At 40.3% G+C, this 14,919-nt stretch overlaps 3 pseudogenes; all 3 read left to right on the top strand.

Annotated features, from left to right (window-relative positions):
* The first annotated feature begins 307 nt into the window (after positions 1-307).
* LOC144338899 (uncharacterized) lies at positions 308-1,617 on the top strand (annotated as a pseudogene).
* A 544-nt stretch (positions 1,618-2,161) lies between these two features.
* On the top strand, positions 2,162-5,842 carry LOC144338898 (uncharacterized; annotated as a pseudogene).
* Positions 5,843-5,888: 46 nt separating this feature from the next.
* On the top strand, positions 5,889-11,697 carry LOC144338897 (uncharacterized; annotated as a pseudogene).
* Positions 11,698-14,919: the final 3,222 nt, after the last annotated feature.

Below are 14,919 nucleotides of genomic sequence, written 5' to 3'. Positions count from 1 at the left end.
ACTGAACATCCACCAGTATCTTGGACTCAACCATGGATTCCAGGTGAAACTCCAGCAATGAATCATTGGAGAGAGGCTACAGCTGATACGGTCCTACCAAGGAATCAGGCTGAATTTATAGAAGGAAATGCCTGGACACAGTATGAAACTTATGCAATCACACAGGGGATCCTGAATGATTCTCCAGCACAAGATTCATAGACACAGAAAATAGCTGATGCAGACAAGCTGTGGACCAAGCCTGAATTTCTAGCAATACATCCTTGGACAAAGTCTGTAGTTGATAGTACTATACAATGGATTCAGGATGAGTTCTAGCAATAAATCCATGGACACAGTATGTGTCTTATACAATCAAACCTGGGCCCAAGATGAATCTTCATTAGTAAATCTCTGTACACTCCCTGAATCTGATAACATTATTCTGTGGACACAAGCAGAGTCTCCAACAGTAAATCCATGCACAGAGGCTGTTAATTCCATAGTCACACCATGGGCCCAGGCTGTATCTCCAGCAGTAATTCCATGGACACAGTCTATACCTTCCATAATCATACCTTGGACCCAGGTTGAACGTCCATCAGTAAATACTTGGACAATGTCCACAGCCGATACCATCACACTATGGAAAGGGGCTGAAAAAACTGCAGGATATCCATGGATACTGCCTTAGGCTGCTACTATCACACTATGGGCACGGTCTGAATCTCCAGCAGGAAATCTTTGGACACAGCCTGTGTATGACACAGATACACCATGGCCTCATGCTGAATCTCCAGCAGTAGTTTACTGAACAGAACCTGTAGCTGATATACACACACCATGGACTCAGTTGGAATTTTTAATAGTAAAGCCTTGGATCCAATCTGTATCTGATACACTCGTACCATGGACCCAGGCTGAGTCTTCAGCAGTAAAGCATTTGACACAGGCAATAGCTTATACAGTCAAACTATGGAACCAAGTCAAATCACCTGCCATAAATCTCTGGAAACAATATAAAACCAGTATGTTCACATGGTGGACCGAGGCTGAATCTCCAAAAGTAAATGGGTGGACATAGCCTATACTTGCTACAGTTATACCACTGAACCAACATGAAACTGTAGGTGTAAATCCCTCCACAAAACTTGAAATAGAATTTGTCTTACTGTGGACCCAGGCTCATTTTAAATCAACAGTCTCTGCCTATATACTCTACTTGATAGAGTGACACCATTGGCTAAGAATGTTTGTGTAGCAGTACATCCATGGAGATAGTCTAAAAGTAAAATAGTCACATCATAGACGCAGGATCTGTTGCCAGCAATAAATCCCTTAACAGTGGCTGTAACTGATATAGTCACACTGAAGTGCATGGCTGTATCTCTCCTAATAATTCCCAGGAGAGAGGCTGTAGCTGATACAGTCATAATATGGACCAAGACAAAATCTCCAGCAACCACTTTCTGGTTACTACCTGATGGAGTCAAACTATGGATCCAAATGAAACATCCATCAGTAAACACTTGGAACAAGGCTGAATTTCCAGCTGTAAATTCCATGATGCAGTCTAAGTACCCAATTGTAAATATCTGTACAGAGTCTGAATCTCCAGCCCCAAGTCCTCTGTTATAAGCCAAGATTGATATAGTCATCCCATGGACCCAGACTGAATCTTTGGCAGTAAATCCCTGGGTAAAGCCTGTTGCTGATTCACTCACACTGTATACACAGCCTGTAACTCTAACATGAATCTTCTTTTCACAAAGTTTTCATGGTACACTGAAAGCATGGACTCAAACTGAATATCTACTAGTAAATACCTGGACAGAGGCTGTAGCTTCCAAAGTTATACCCTGGACCCAGGCTGTATTTCCACCAATAAATCCCTGGACACGGTCTATTTTTTATACAGCTACAATTTGGGCACAGGCTATATCTCCAACAGTAGACTGGGCACAGCCTTCATCTAATACAACCACATTATGGTCCCAATCTGAATCTGCAGCATTAATTACTTAGATACAGCCTGTCTGACATATACATAGGATTGATCCAATCTGAATCTTCAGCAGTAAATCCCTGGATATTGCCTATATCTAATACATTATCATTGTGGACAGCCTGTATCTCTAGCAGTCAGTCCATGGATAGATTTAATAGCTTCCATAGTCACACCATGGACCAAAGTTTTATTTCTGGTAACAAATATCTGGACAACTCCTGTATCTGATATAGTTGCACTGTGGACCCAGGCTGAATCTTCTGTAGTCATTACCTCCACACAGCCCGTATCTGAAAAAATTATACTGTGACTGCAGGCCCAGTCTCCCATAGGAATTACCTGGACACAGACTGTATATGATATACTTATATTATGGACCTATGATGAATCTTCAGCAGAAAATTCAGGGGCATAGGCTATAGTTTTCTCAGTGTTACCATGGACCAAGATTATCCCTACAAAAGGAAAAACCTGGACACTACCTCTGTCTGAATCAATCACCCGTGATCCCGGTCTGAGTCTCTGGTGGTAAACACATGGACAGAGAATGCAGCTTCCACAGACACAAAGTGGACTCATGATGATTTTCCAGATGTAAATTCTTATACACAGAGCGAAATGGGCTCATTTTGGACAATACTTAAAACTGAAGCTAACTGCCTGAAGCTGAAATATTTATAGAGTTTCATTACTGCCTCAACCTGAAAACCTTTGATCTGACATGAAAATCAAGCATCTAATTTATGGACACATCATGAAATTGAAAATATCAATGAATGGACCTTGCCTGAATTTGGAACACTTATATCCTGGATAGTTCCTATGCCTCGAGCAGCAAAACTATGGTCCCAACCTGAAACTCTAGTTGGCAGAACTTCGTTTAAAACTGGAACAGAAAAAGTAAAACCTTGGACTCAGCCAGAATTTCAAACACTGAGCACATTTACTCCCTTTGGACCTGGTAAAATAGAATCCTGGGCCAAACATAGAACTACAACATTTATATCATGGATCAAATCCAAAACTGATGCCTTCTTCCCATGTAACCAATCTGATGAAGGTGCAATGATATCTCAGACCATTTCTGAAGCTGATACAGTAAAACTATGGATCTGGACTGAAGCAGGCAAAATCCACCGCTAGACTCAAGCTAAAACTATTACAATCAGTCCTTTGACTCATACTGAATTTCAAGCAGTCAGAACCCGGGCCCTGTCCTTATCTGATACACTATTGTATCAGGCTGAAATGCAGGCAGCAAAATGTCTGACCATGCATGACATTAATACTCTGAGTGCTTGGTTTCAGACCCAAAACTATATAAGAAGAAATACTACTCTACCTTATCGTCAGTTACTACCTGGATGCAGCCAGAATGCCAAAAAATCCAGCCATGGAACCAATCTGAAAAGAATGAAGTCAGACCCTGGACCCAATCTCAAAGTGATGTTATCCAACCTTGGATCTATGCTGAAACCAATACAGTCAGACACTGGACCCATTCTGAAACTGATAAAGTAAAACAATGGACTAAGCCTGAATCTCCAGTAATTAGGACCTGGCCTGAGGCCAGGTTGACACATTCATACCCAAAATGATGCAGTTTGGTCCTGGACCCAACTTGAATCTCAAATGATACATTCCTGGACCCAGAATCAAGTTAGCATAAATTACTCTTGTATTCAGCATGGACCTGCTACAATCAGACCATGGACTTACTCTGAAATTCGTCCCCGGAACTACCCTGAAATAAAACCCTGAAATGTGACTGAAATTGATACAGTTATATCTTGCTTACAGACTCAATGTTATATAGTTAGACCCAGGATTCATCCTGAAAGTCAGTCGCTCTTATCCCTGGCCCCAGACTGAAGTTGGTATATTTTTGCCCTGGACTCAGCAAAGAGCTGCTACATATCCAACCTGGACCCACCCTTAACCCAAGCAGTGAGACACTGGATCAAACAGGAAACTGATATCGTCAGATCTTCATTTTACATTCAAATGAATAAAGGCAGCTCATGGGCTTATTCAAAATCTCCAATTGTCAGTACCTCAATCCAGCCTGAAGTTAATATAATTCACCCTTTTATCCAGTCTGAAACCTTCCTTCTAAGTTTCTGGCCCAAGATTCTACCTCCAGTAGTCAAACCATAGACCTCACTTACAGGAAGAACACTCCTATCTTGGATACTACCTGTAACCCAAGCAAAGAGACACTGGATGCAGTCTGAAGTTGATATTATTGAATCCTTTGCTATTTTTAAAGCTGCAAAGTAAGAACCTGGATCCAGCCTGAAACAGAAATACTAAAACCCAGAACCCATTATAAGGCAGACATAATTGCATCATTTTCTCCTCCTGAAATTGAGCCAAATGGAGAAACACTATTAACGATCATTTTGGCTTCTTGTTTAAACATGTACCATTTTTGCCAGTAAAAACTGTGCCTTTCCCAGATCAGTATTTTATAGCTTTGTTAAGTGAGATAACTGTCACAGAAAGCCAAGATAAAATCAATTCTCTCCAACCAAGCCAGCTTACAAGCAATTGGTTTCCTGGAAGAGTTGTTTACCAGCATTATGGTGGGAAATTAAAAATTATCAAGGTTAAAGAGAACCCTGATATCTCCTATACCTCTCTTGTCTCTCTTTCTTCTTCCTTTTTCTTTGTTCTTTCTTATTCTCTTCCATCTGCATGTACACTGTGTTCTTCTTATTCAGTCTTTTGTTCTTGTTCATTTCCTTTATTCTGCATTTTCCCAGCTTGCTCAGTTATTTCTCCTCTAGTCTCCTCTCCTATTCTCCTATCCATATGCTCTTCTGCTAATCCTCTTCAGAAAATATGTTCCTCAACATTTACTGAAGAGTCCATTCTTTCTCATTCTTTTTCATCCTTGCATGCTGCCACAGCCACACTTTTAACAAAACAACCTCTCCGGATGCCTGGATCTCAATCTGGACCCAAGCCTGAATGACAACTTCTTAGGCATTCAGATCTCAATGTTTCCCTGGTTGAGCGTCAACTAGCTGTAATCTGGAAAGAAAGTTTCCAGGTTTTCTGGCTCTTCAAGACAGGTGTCATTTCCCATGAAACCGCAGACACTTTTAATCTAGTCATATGTTTGAGTTAATATACTTGGTATGAAGACTCTTGTTGAACCTTAAAACCAGAGTTTATAAGATCAGAGGTTACGTTCTCAGACCTTTGCAAAACCAAAATTTAGATTGTTGTATGAATCAGCAGAGATGTCTAAATATTGAGAGAATATATTATTTTTGCCAAACAGGATTTATGAGCTATGTTTTATGAATACAATTCTATTCAGAGAACAGTATTTTAAAGATAGGCTTATTTCACAGAAATGCTGTATTATTTCTACTTGAGGTATATACATATATACACACACTGTTGGATAATAGTATAATATCTTGTATATAAATAATAAGATACATTACATGTATTGTATACCTTATTATTTGAAGGGAAAGTATGTAGATAACCTCTCTAGTGTATCTAAAATTATAGGATGAATAGTGCATTTTTCCAAGTATTTTCTTAGAATTGAAGATACTGAATTTCCAAGCATATTCCTAAAAACCTAAAATTAGATTTCAGAAATGGGAGAGCAGTAACAGTAATCTCACTCTATTGCACAGGTATATTCCTTCCGCAGATTGTGGATTACACCCTGGCCATGTCCCCCTCTGTCCCAACCGCTGGGAGGCAGAAGTTGGTAAACTCCCTTGGATAGTCTCTGTGCAACTGTCTTTCTCCCATTTCTGTGCTGGCTCCATACTAAATGAACAGTGGTTCCTTACCACAGCTATATGTGCCAATTTTATGAAAGTCTGAGTAATTCATTTCAAGATTAAAATATCATTATAAAACAATTACAACAATGAAATTGTTCATGAGTATCTTTCTCTTTGTGTGTGTGTATTTGTGTGTATGCATGTGTGTTTCTGTGTGTCAGAGAGAAACACAGATAGAGACAGTGTCTTGCTCTGTTGCCCAGGCTGGAGTGCAGTGGCACTCCAGTACTGATTCACAGTAGCCTCAAATTCTCAAGAATAAAGGATTCTCCCACAGCTGCCTCCTGAGTAAATGGGACCACAGGCACACACCACTGCATCTGGCTAATTTATACTACTATGTGACTATTGGCTAGTTAGTTAGTCCCTTATGAAGAGTGATAATGAAGAAGACAATGGAATGCAAGAGAAGCATGTTTGGAAAGAGAATATTATCCTCTCTTGAATAATAATAATAATAAAATTGTCTTTCTCTTCACCATACTTCTGTCTCTGATCTAGGCTAAATTTGAAAACAAACACAAACACCTCTTCTCTGTTTTCCATCAGAAAGTCCTGGAATTCTACAAAAAAGCACCTGAGCATCCTACAAGTCAGCACTTGTGCCCAATTTTGCCCCAAGCTGAATGAATTCCTTTATTTGTGGAGGTCAAGAAAGCTATGCAGGAAGATGGCTGTAAGGTGCAAATTCAGGGGGCATGAATGCCAGGGAGAAAGAGTAATATCATCAACATCTGACGTTACTTCTGGCCATCCTTCAAAATATGGATTGATATCATATCTCTTGTTTCTTGCAGGGTGACCTGGGAGCACCTTTGGTGTGCCATCTACAGCAAAAGGACACTTGGGTGCAGGAGGGAATATTGAGTAACTTTGAGGAGAGTTCCACAAAGCCCTATGTCAGTCAAGTGCATGCTTTCGTTTTCAGGCTCCAGGGAGTGACACAGCTTAGCCATGCACCCTGGCACCAGCAACGACCCATGACTACCTTGCTTTCATGTCTCTTTCAGTCTCTTCGTCTACAAATGCCTCGGTTTTTACCTACACTCCCAAATCTATTCAGCCACACTTCATCTCTCTGCCACAGCCTCAGAGTAAGGCTCAAAAACTTGGTAGAAGTAAAGGAAGAAGAGAATGGAAATAGAAAAGAACAGAAGGTAGGAGAGAGGAGAGAAAGCTCTTTCTGCAAAAATCATGAGTTTTTTATTTACCAAATCATAAGAATTATTTTCCTTTTGGCTTACAAAAGCATTTCATACTTGATATATGATTAAATTTCCATCGTGTCACTATAGATTACTCTATAATGTAGATCATATAGCATGATTATTATAGTTACCTTAAGTGCATATTCTGATACTAGATAAGTAGAATGGATTGATCAAGTTCTCACGGCAAAAGATGAATAGGGCTAACATTAAGATACACTCTCCGAACATAAAGACATTTTTTTTACTACCACACAGTGCCTTACATTTGTAACAGAGTTATTTTAAATTAAGTATATTTTAACTTAAAGATATTATGATGTTTGAAAACAACACAGTAGTTTGTAAGCAATGTGTTTTAGGTGCTGGTGTACTAGACTGTATTACATTGAGATTATCAATTTTCCCCTTCCCTATCAGAAAATCTATCACAATATTAGCAATGGCTACTTCACGTTACTTTCTTCCACTTATTTCCTTGGAAACTGAAGGATCTCTTTTGGTCTCACATATTAAATGTGCACTTAACTGCAGCTATTTTATAGCTACCACCTATTGACATAGCTACAGTAAATAATATATTTAAAACATAAAGGAGGCCATAATTATTTCCTCACATTGTCCAAAGTCAACTACACTTAAGATCTTAGTTACACTTCTAATTTCATCTACACTTCCTTACACCTTCTAGAGACAGGTTCTCTTCACCATTTTTATCTCTCTGTATGTATACTAACGAGTATTGCTTCAACTCAGTTTTCTGAAGAACTCTAAAATTATTTTTAAAATATGAGCTCTTTCTTGAACCTCAAACTTGAATTTTATCTTTAAATTATTGGTTTGCTATCTCACTAAGATGATAAGTTTAGAAAGATAAGCCCCCTCTAATTTAGTGACAGGTGCCTTATCTCCAAATTTTTCATTATCTAATATCTTCAAATCATTGCATTTGTTGTTCCCTATCTATTTCAATGGCTTCTAAGTAGCTAAAATCATAACTATAAAAATGTTGCAATGGGGAGAAAGCTGGAATGGCTACCAATATTTTGATTAAATAAGCTTAAGCTAGGACATAAAGAAACTATGAATTTGGAAAGATAATAAGAGGAACACTTCTTTTCAAGAAAAATGAATAAGCACAAAAGAGATAGTGGTTTGTCTTTGCTAGTTATATTTAACAATGCTGACTCACCAGAAATAGGAGGGATTTAAAACTTTAAAAAAATGGTCTACCATTGGCAATTCTATTCAAATGAGCACAATTAGCTTATTTTTCTCCTCAGCTTCAGCAGATCAGATTTCTCTGCGATATGCCATGCCTTGACAGGCTGTGATCATCAGCTGTGGTAGTTAGGTCTGCAGTAGTTCCATAGTTAGCAGCTCTTGGGTTCTCACAGCTGCCCACTGCATCAGGAACATGTAAGTTTGTGCCTGCCTCTTCCCATACCCTATAATTCATTATCCTATAATAACATTGCTGAAGGTGTCTCTGTCCAAATTCACTTCTCACTTATACAGATAATATTTTTTTTAGACTAAAAAGAAATTGTCTCCCTGTGTTTGGTTTATGAGTACCTCTGTTAATTAATTCCTCTACAATCCCTTTGTCTGTGGACTCTTTTATTCCTAAATTTCTTACTTCTCTGAAGATGAACTAGGGATCTTGTGTATCATGACTAAAGCAATATGCTGGAAAGCCTGATGTAGTTTAAGATTCAGGTTTTCTAATGAATGTACTATAATAAGTCTTTGCCTCTACACACAGGAATCCTGAAGACACTGCTGTGATTCTGGGCCTGAGGCACTCTGGGGCACCACTGAGAGTTGTGAAAGTGTTTACCATTCTACAGCATTAGAGGTTCTGCTTAGTGAGTAGGGCAGCAAGGAATGACCCAGCATTGCTACTCCTCCAAGATGTCCAGACTCCCATTTGGCTCTTAGCACCCTTGGGCTATCTAAAGAACCTGAATAGTTCAGACTGCTGACTCACTGGGCCACAAATTATTACACCAGGTCAGTGGTTACTTTTCTCGTTAGGGTAGCAGTTCTAAAAATATGAGGTTCATATTTTTAATATTATGGTTCAAGGAATAACTATAATCACAATTGTATACATTACTAATTGTAAGATATTTAATCCACGTAAGAGACTCACTAGGAGATTTGGTTTTGTTTTATGTGATGATGATTCTGATAACTTCACATGATTTTAGATCTGAAAAAAATTATATGAGGCTCTTTCTCTGTACAGTCAATTTTGCAAACCAAAGTAGAGATGATTTGCTTTCCAACTCTTTCCTAATTTCAAAATAAAGAAAAAAGAAGGGTTTTGTTTTGTTTTGTTTTGTTTTTACCTCTTTATGAAAATGAAGCTGAACTTGACTTGGAATTTGGAATTTCATAAGTAAAAATTTATTTATTAATTTTGAAGAGTGGCATTTAAAAAGTGATTAAAGAGTGACGAGGCTATACGCAGTGGCTCACTCCTGTAATTCTAGCACTTTGGGGGCTTGAACTAGGAGAACCCTTTGCACCCAGAAATTCGATACATGCTTGGGCAATATAGCAATACTTCATCATTAAACAACAACAACAGATAGTCTGGTGTAGTGTTGCACATATATAGTCCCAGCTATGTGGGAGGCTGAGACAGGAAAATAGCTTGAGCCCAGGAGGTTGAGGCTACAGCGTGTGAAGATTGTTCCAATGCACTCCAGCCTGGGTGACCAAGCAAGAACTTGTCTCAAATAAAGGGTGGGGGTTGGTGTGATGGCTCATGCCTATAATCCCAGTACTTTGGGAGGTTGAGGCCAGTGAATCACGTAAAGTCAGAAGTTTGAGACCAGGCTGACCAACATGGGGAATCCTATCCCTACTAAAAATAAAAATTAGCCAGGAGTGGTGGTGTGTGCCTGTAATTCCAGCTACTCAGAAGGCTGAGGCGGGAGAATTGCTTAAACCCAAGAGGTGGAGGTTGCAGCTAGCTGAGATCAGGCCACTGCATTCCAGACTGAGTGACAGAGCGAAACTTGATCTCAACAGAAAAAAAAAATCACTAGAAACAGAATGAAATATATAAATGTGTGATGTAAAATGTTAATGGAGATAAAATAAACTGAATTTCTTTGTATAAGTTATACCTAGAAGTTTAAAGTAATGATGAGACAGTGATAAGACAGATCATGGTCTTCTCTCAATACTTAGTGTTTAAATGTAACAGTGTTCTTTAGGATAGTTATAGTTAATTTGTCTTTCTAGGAGAGATTGATAAGAATTCCAAAATGTTAAAGATGCAAGTGATGGAAGCTTCCAGCTGTGCCCACCTTGTCCCTGGCATAGGCAGTTCCATTGTTTGCTTCATTACTGAGGCCAAAGACTCTAATGCAAATGTGGTACACAATCAATGTTTTTTTCTTTCTACATGACAGAAACTAACTTTGTCTCTATATAAAAGGGTGTACAGAGTATGCCTAAATGATAAATATAAGTGAATCATTGATCAGTAGGAAACCATTTTGAAAGTCTTTAATTGCAGAACAAAATCTCTGAAAAAATTTTTTTGTTAGTCTCTGACTTTTCTTATGTGGTATAATTAATCTCTAGTGATACTAAATAGCTAGTATGCTGCTTTTCAAACAAATTGGACATTCTATTTAATTCCCATATTCTAATAATTGTATCTTTATACCTCAGAGTTGAAAACGAGTCCAATCTTTTTCTACTTCCCCAAATTAAAACATTTTTTTTAAGTTTTAATCTTCAGTGATTCTTTGTACTAACATTTTTGAAGGTATTTGATCAGGATGATTTGCTTATGTACTTATCTGATGTCTCCTTTTCTTCTGAATACATATTTTATTATCCACTTATTAGATCTAAGTTTAAGAAGTGGGGATAGGGATTTAAATCCAAATTCTGTGTTTGAATTTACAGGAGTCAGTGAGTCCAGGGAGTGCAGTTATGTGCAGACCAATATCTGGCAATGGCAGTTGGAGACAAATAGGTTTCCCCAGTCTCAAAACCCTGGCTAGTACAGTGAGTCTGCCCTTCTGGATCTTATCTACTTTGGCAAAAAAAGGCCACACACTAAACCAGGGCCTTATGCTTTGGGTGGAAACTCCTAAGTCCTGTAGTCTCCTTAAACAGCCAACCACACTGCCACTTGCAATAATCATTACTGCAATAACAATTTCAATAATAATTACTGCAGCACTGAGACTTTGGTAGCCTAGTGACTATAACTAGTGATGCTATAGTCTGGCCACAGTATGATAAAACACCAGAGGAACCAAAACAAAAATATTGACTTAAGCCTTCTAAAATTTCTCTAAATATACCTTCAATAAATATAGTTTTTCTGTATAACAACGGCTTTCTACTTACTTCCTGAACTAACGCTTGGCCTTGGACTGTTTTCATTCTTGAAAATGATTCAAAAGTGTATATTTAACATAAGCATGAGTACAGAATTTCATGTGTCAGCAAATAAAATGTTCAAAATGATGCAAAATACAAAAGTGAAATTGTATTTTTAAACTTTATTGTCTTTAAAATTATATTTTCATACCTACTCATTCAAATAATTTTTTATAACTATCTGCATGTTCTCCTCAGGTGGGGGAAATACAGTGTCGGCGTTCTTGAAGAATTTATGAAAGACAGAATGACAATACTACACAAGGTTTAACCTATTCACAATACTGTATTTCGTGAATGAAAACATTATTTTTAAAATCGTACTGAAGTAGTGAGTAAACAAAGAAAATATATTATTTCAATAACTGTAAAATACATGTACATAAAGAAAAGACAACAAGGATTAAAATACATAAACAATAAAATGATACCTCACACCTGTAAGCCCCGCATTTTGGGAGGCCAATGTGGTGAAATCACTTGAAGTCAGGAGTACGAGACCAGTCTGGCAAATATGGTGAAACCCAGTCTCAACTAAAAATACAAAAATTAGCTGGACATGGTGGCGTGCACCTGTAATCCCAGCTCCTTGGAAGGCTGAGTCAGGGGAATTGCTTGAAGCTGGGAGGGAGAGGTTGCAGTAAACTGAGAGCATGCCATTTCACTTCAGCCTGGGTGACAGAGCAAGACTCCATCTCAAAACAAACAAACACACACACACACACACATATACACCAAAAACTAATGAACAACAACAAAAAACAATCTGTCCTAGAAAAAGAGCTCATAGGCAAACGTACATATTGAACAGGAAAAAAAAATTCTTTAAAACAAAAGTTCCAGAAGGTGCAAATAAAACACAAACTTAACACCTCGCATATATAGTACAAACAGTAAATGGAAAAGAACCACAAGAGAAAAAAAAATCAAAATTTACAGGTAAGTACTCTAAAGGAAGCTGAATCTCCATCAACAACTTTCTAGAATCCATGTCCCTGTTTTGAAAAAATGATCATAAAAATTGCCAGGAGTAGAACAATAAAAATGTATCTTAAAACTTGGTAAACACTTCAAGTCTCACGTAAGAATTCCAATGGAAAATGGATATGTCTGCAGTTTTTCCATACAATTATGAACAAATTGTCATTCTTTGTACTTAAATTCATTTTTTCAATATTCTAAGAAATTAAGTTTTATATTAATAGTAGGTGATGTAACAAAGCAGCTCTTTATCAAGATAACTGACACTGGGTGTCCACGCCATCACTCAGGTGGGCCTTAGTTCCCAGCCAGGTTCCCTCCATGGTCACACACTGAAGGTCTCCAGCCATTTTGCAATCTCTTCACATTTCCTCCCCTGGAGGAAACTCTAAAATATGTATACATGAAGAAAGTAGAACATTTCCTCACACTGGAGCCCAGTGTGGTCCTCCAGATTCCCTGTGCAGTGTCCTGCATTATCTGGGAAGGCAGGGCAGTGGGAATCAGGATGGCAGAGAGGAGAACGCATGTCGGGGGGGCCTGTGGTCATCAAAACAGAACATGACAGGCCTGGGAGAACCATGCTGAAAGGACAGACACCTAGATAGGCCTCAGTGGACATCTGCATGGAGAGGGAGGGGGCCCTGGTTGATCTCAAACTGAGCCCCAGGTGGTAGCAAGCCTCAGGGCAGGGGAGGGAGCTGGCAAGTGATGATGAGACAGGTCTTCCTTAAGCCTTGCTTCTCACCCACTGACCTTAGCCACATATGCATCATAGGTGGCTTATGGTTACCCAATCTTGAAATGTGGGTGTTACAGTTAGTTCCCTGATGGGCCTTTCACCCCCAATCCATGAATGGCCTGGGATTGCTCACTGCAGTCTCCTTCATGATCCTTCAGTTCTCCATGTGGGGCACAGATCCAGGATTTAAAGGCCTCTCAGTTCCCAGCCCTAGGACAGAGGGGCTCGCCTGTCCTCCTCTCTGTTCCCTCTCTAATGCTGTCCCTCCCTCCCTGGGGTAGAACTACAAGGGATTGAGCCATAGGCCCTGACTGATGATCTGGGTGACTGCAGGATGGGTCCATGACAGGTCAGGTCATGGTGTAAAGCCAATTCCCCAGAGGCCAAGGAATGACCAGCGAGGTCCTTTCCCATGATGCCCCATCACGGCCCCCACCTCAGCAATCATGAGGGCAGTCGTGTTCAGCCAGCTGAACAAGCTCAGGCAGGCAATGTCTTGCCTGCAGCTGGAGACTTGACCTTCATGATCCCAGAACCACTGGACTGCAGTGAAATGATACATAAACCCTGTACCCTGGAGGGAAAGGAGCCAGGAAGGTTCAAGCCAGGCCTACCCTCCCACACACCAGCTCCTCTACCATGCTAGGAGGCACTACTTACCGAGGTTGCCAAGGCAATACTCCTTAATGATCACTTCACTATCATTAGCATAAGCAAAGGTTGTGACAAAAGGAAATCTTCAGCCTACTGCCAGGAACCAGGATGGCTGAGCTCCTCCACCACCTGACCAAGAAAGAGAAAGAGAATGGACTCAATGCAACCATTTCATCTAGCTGGGCTGAGGTGGCCTGATAGCTGGAGTGAAGCATGAGTTTCCCATTCCCAGCTCTCCCACTGAGACAAACACTGGGCCCCAGAGGGACCTCAAACTGACTCAGACACTGGACCCCTCCCACAGACCCCAGTTCCCCAGCCTGACCTGCAAATCTATCATGTAAAAAAGCAAGACTTCATCATGGTATCTGACTCAGGACGACATCTGGGTGTGCCAAACAATCTACTTCGGGTCAAGGAGCCTCCAAATGATTGGGTGGGCATGCCTTGTAACACCCTGTAACTTTGCAAGAGTGCAGAGAATGTGGATCAGGGTTATCTCCTAGACATTTGGCTTGTCACCCTCCCCTGTTAATCCTCTATCTCTGTCTAGGGAGGAGGCAACGTCACACCTGTGGTAGTCTTTGGATGGGTGAAGCCAGTCCAAGATATCCTGCGCTGACCAGGGGCAGGAGGCAGAAGTGGGCAGGTGGTTGTGGCTGAGGGGGAGGGGGTGGAGTGGTGTGAGGGGGAGGGGGTGGAGTGGTGTGAGGCGGATTATTCCTCAGGCCTCAGGATTCATGAGCTGCAGGAGGCCCTTGCGTGCTGAGTGCCAGACACACTCTGCAGATGTCAGGGTGTGTGGTGTCCTCTTATCCTGGTCTCCCTGAGGGGTGGGCCTGTCCACTTGAGGGAACCCCTGTAGGTAGACAGGGCTGCAGAGTTGTGCCTGGCGCTCCCCATGGGGCTGGCATGGTTGCAAACAAGGTTACATATACTCAGGTTCTACACCGCTTTGGGTGCAGCACTGGCAGGGGGAAGAAAGCCTATCTGGGGAGCTGGTTCCTGTCTTGTGGAGGTCAGCAGCCCCATGCACCATGAACCCGAGTTTTGAGCACCTTCTGTTTCTAGGTGAGCTTGTTGGAAATAGGCACTGAGAGCGCGAATGGTTCAATG

The sequence above is a fragment of the Macaca mulatta genome, chromosome Y (assembly GCF_049350105.2).
Source record: "Macaca mulatta isolate MMU2019108-1 chromosome Y, T2T-MMU8v2.0, whole genome shotgun sequence".
NCBI classification, from domain to species: domain Eukaryota; kingdom Metazoa; phylum Chordata; class Mammalia; order Primates; family Cercopithecidae; genus Macaca; species Macaca mulatta.
This window is presented reverse-complemented; position numbering and strand designations above follow the sequence as displayed.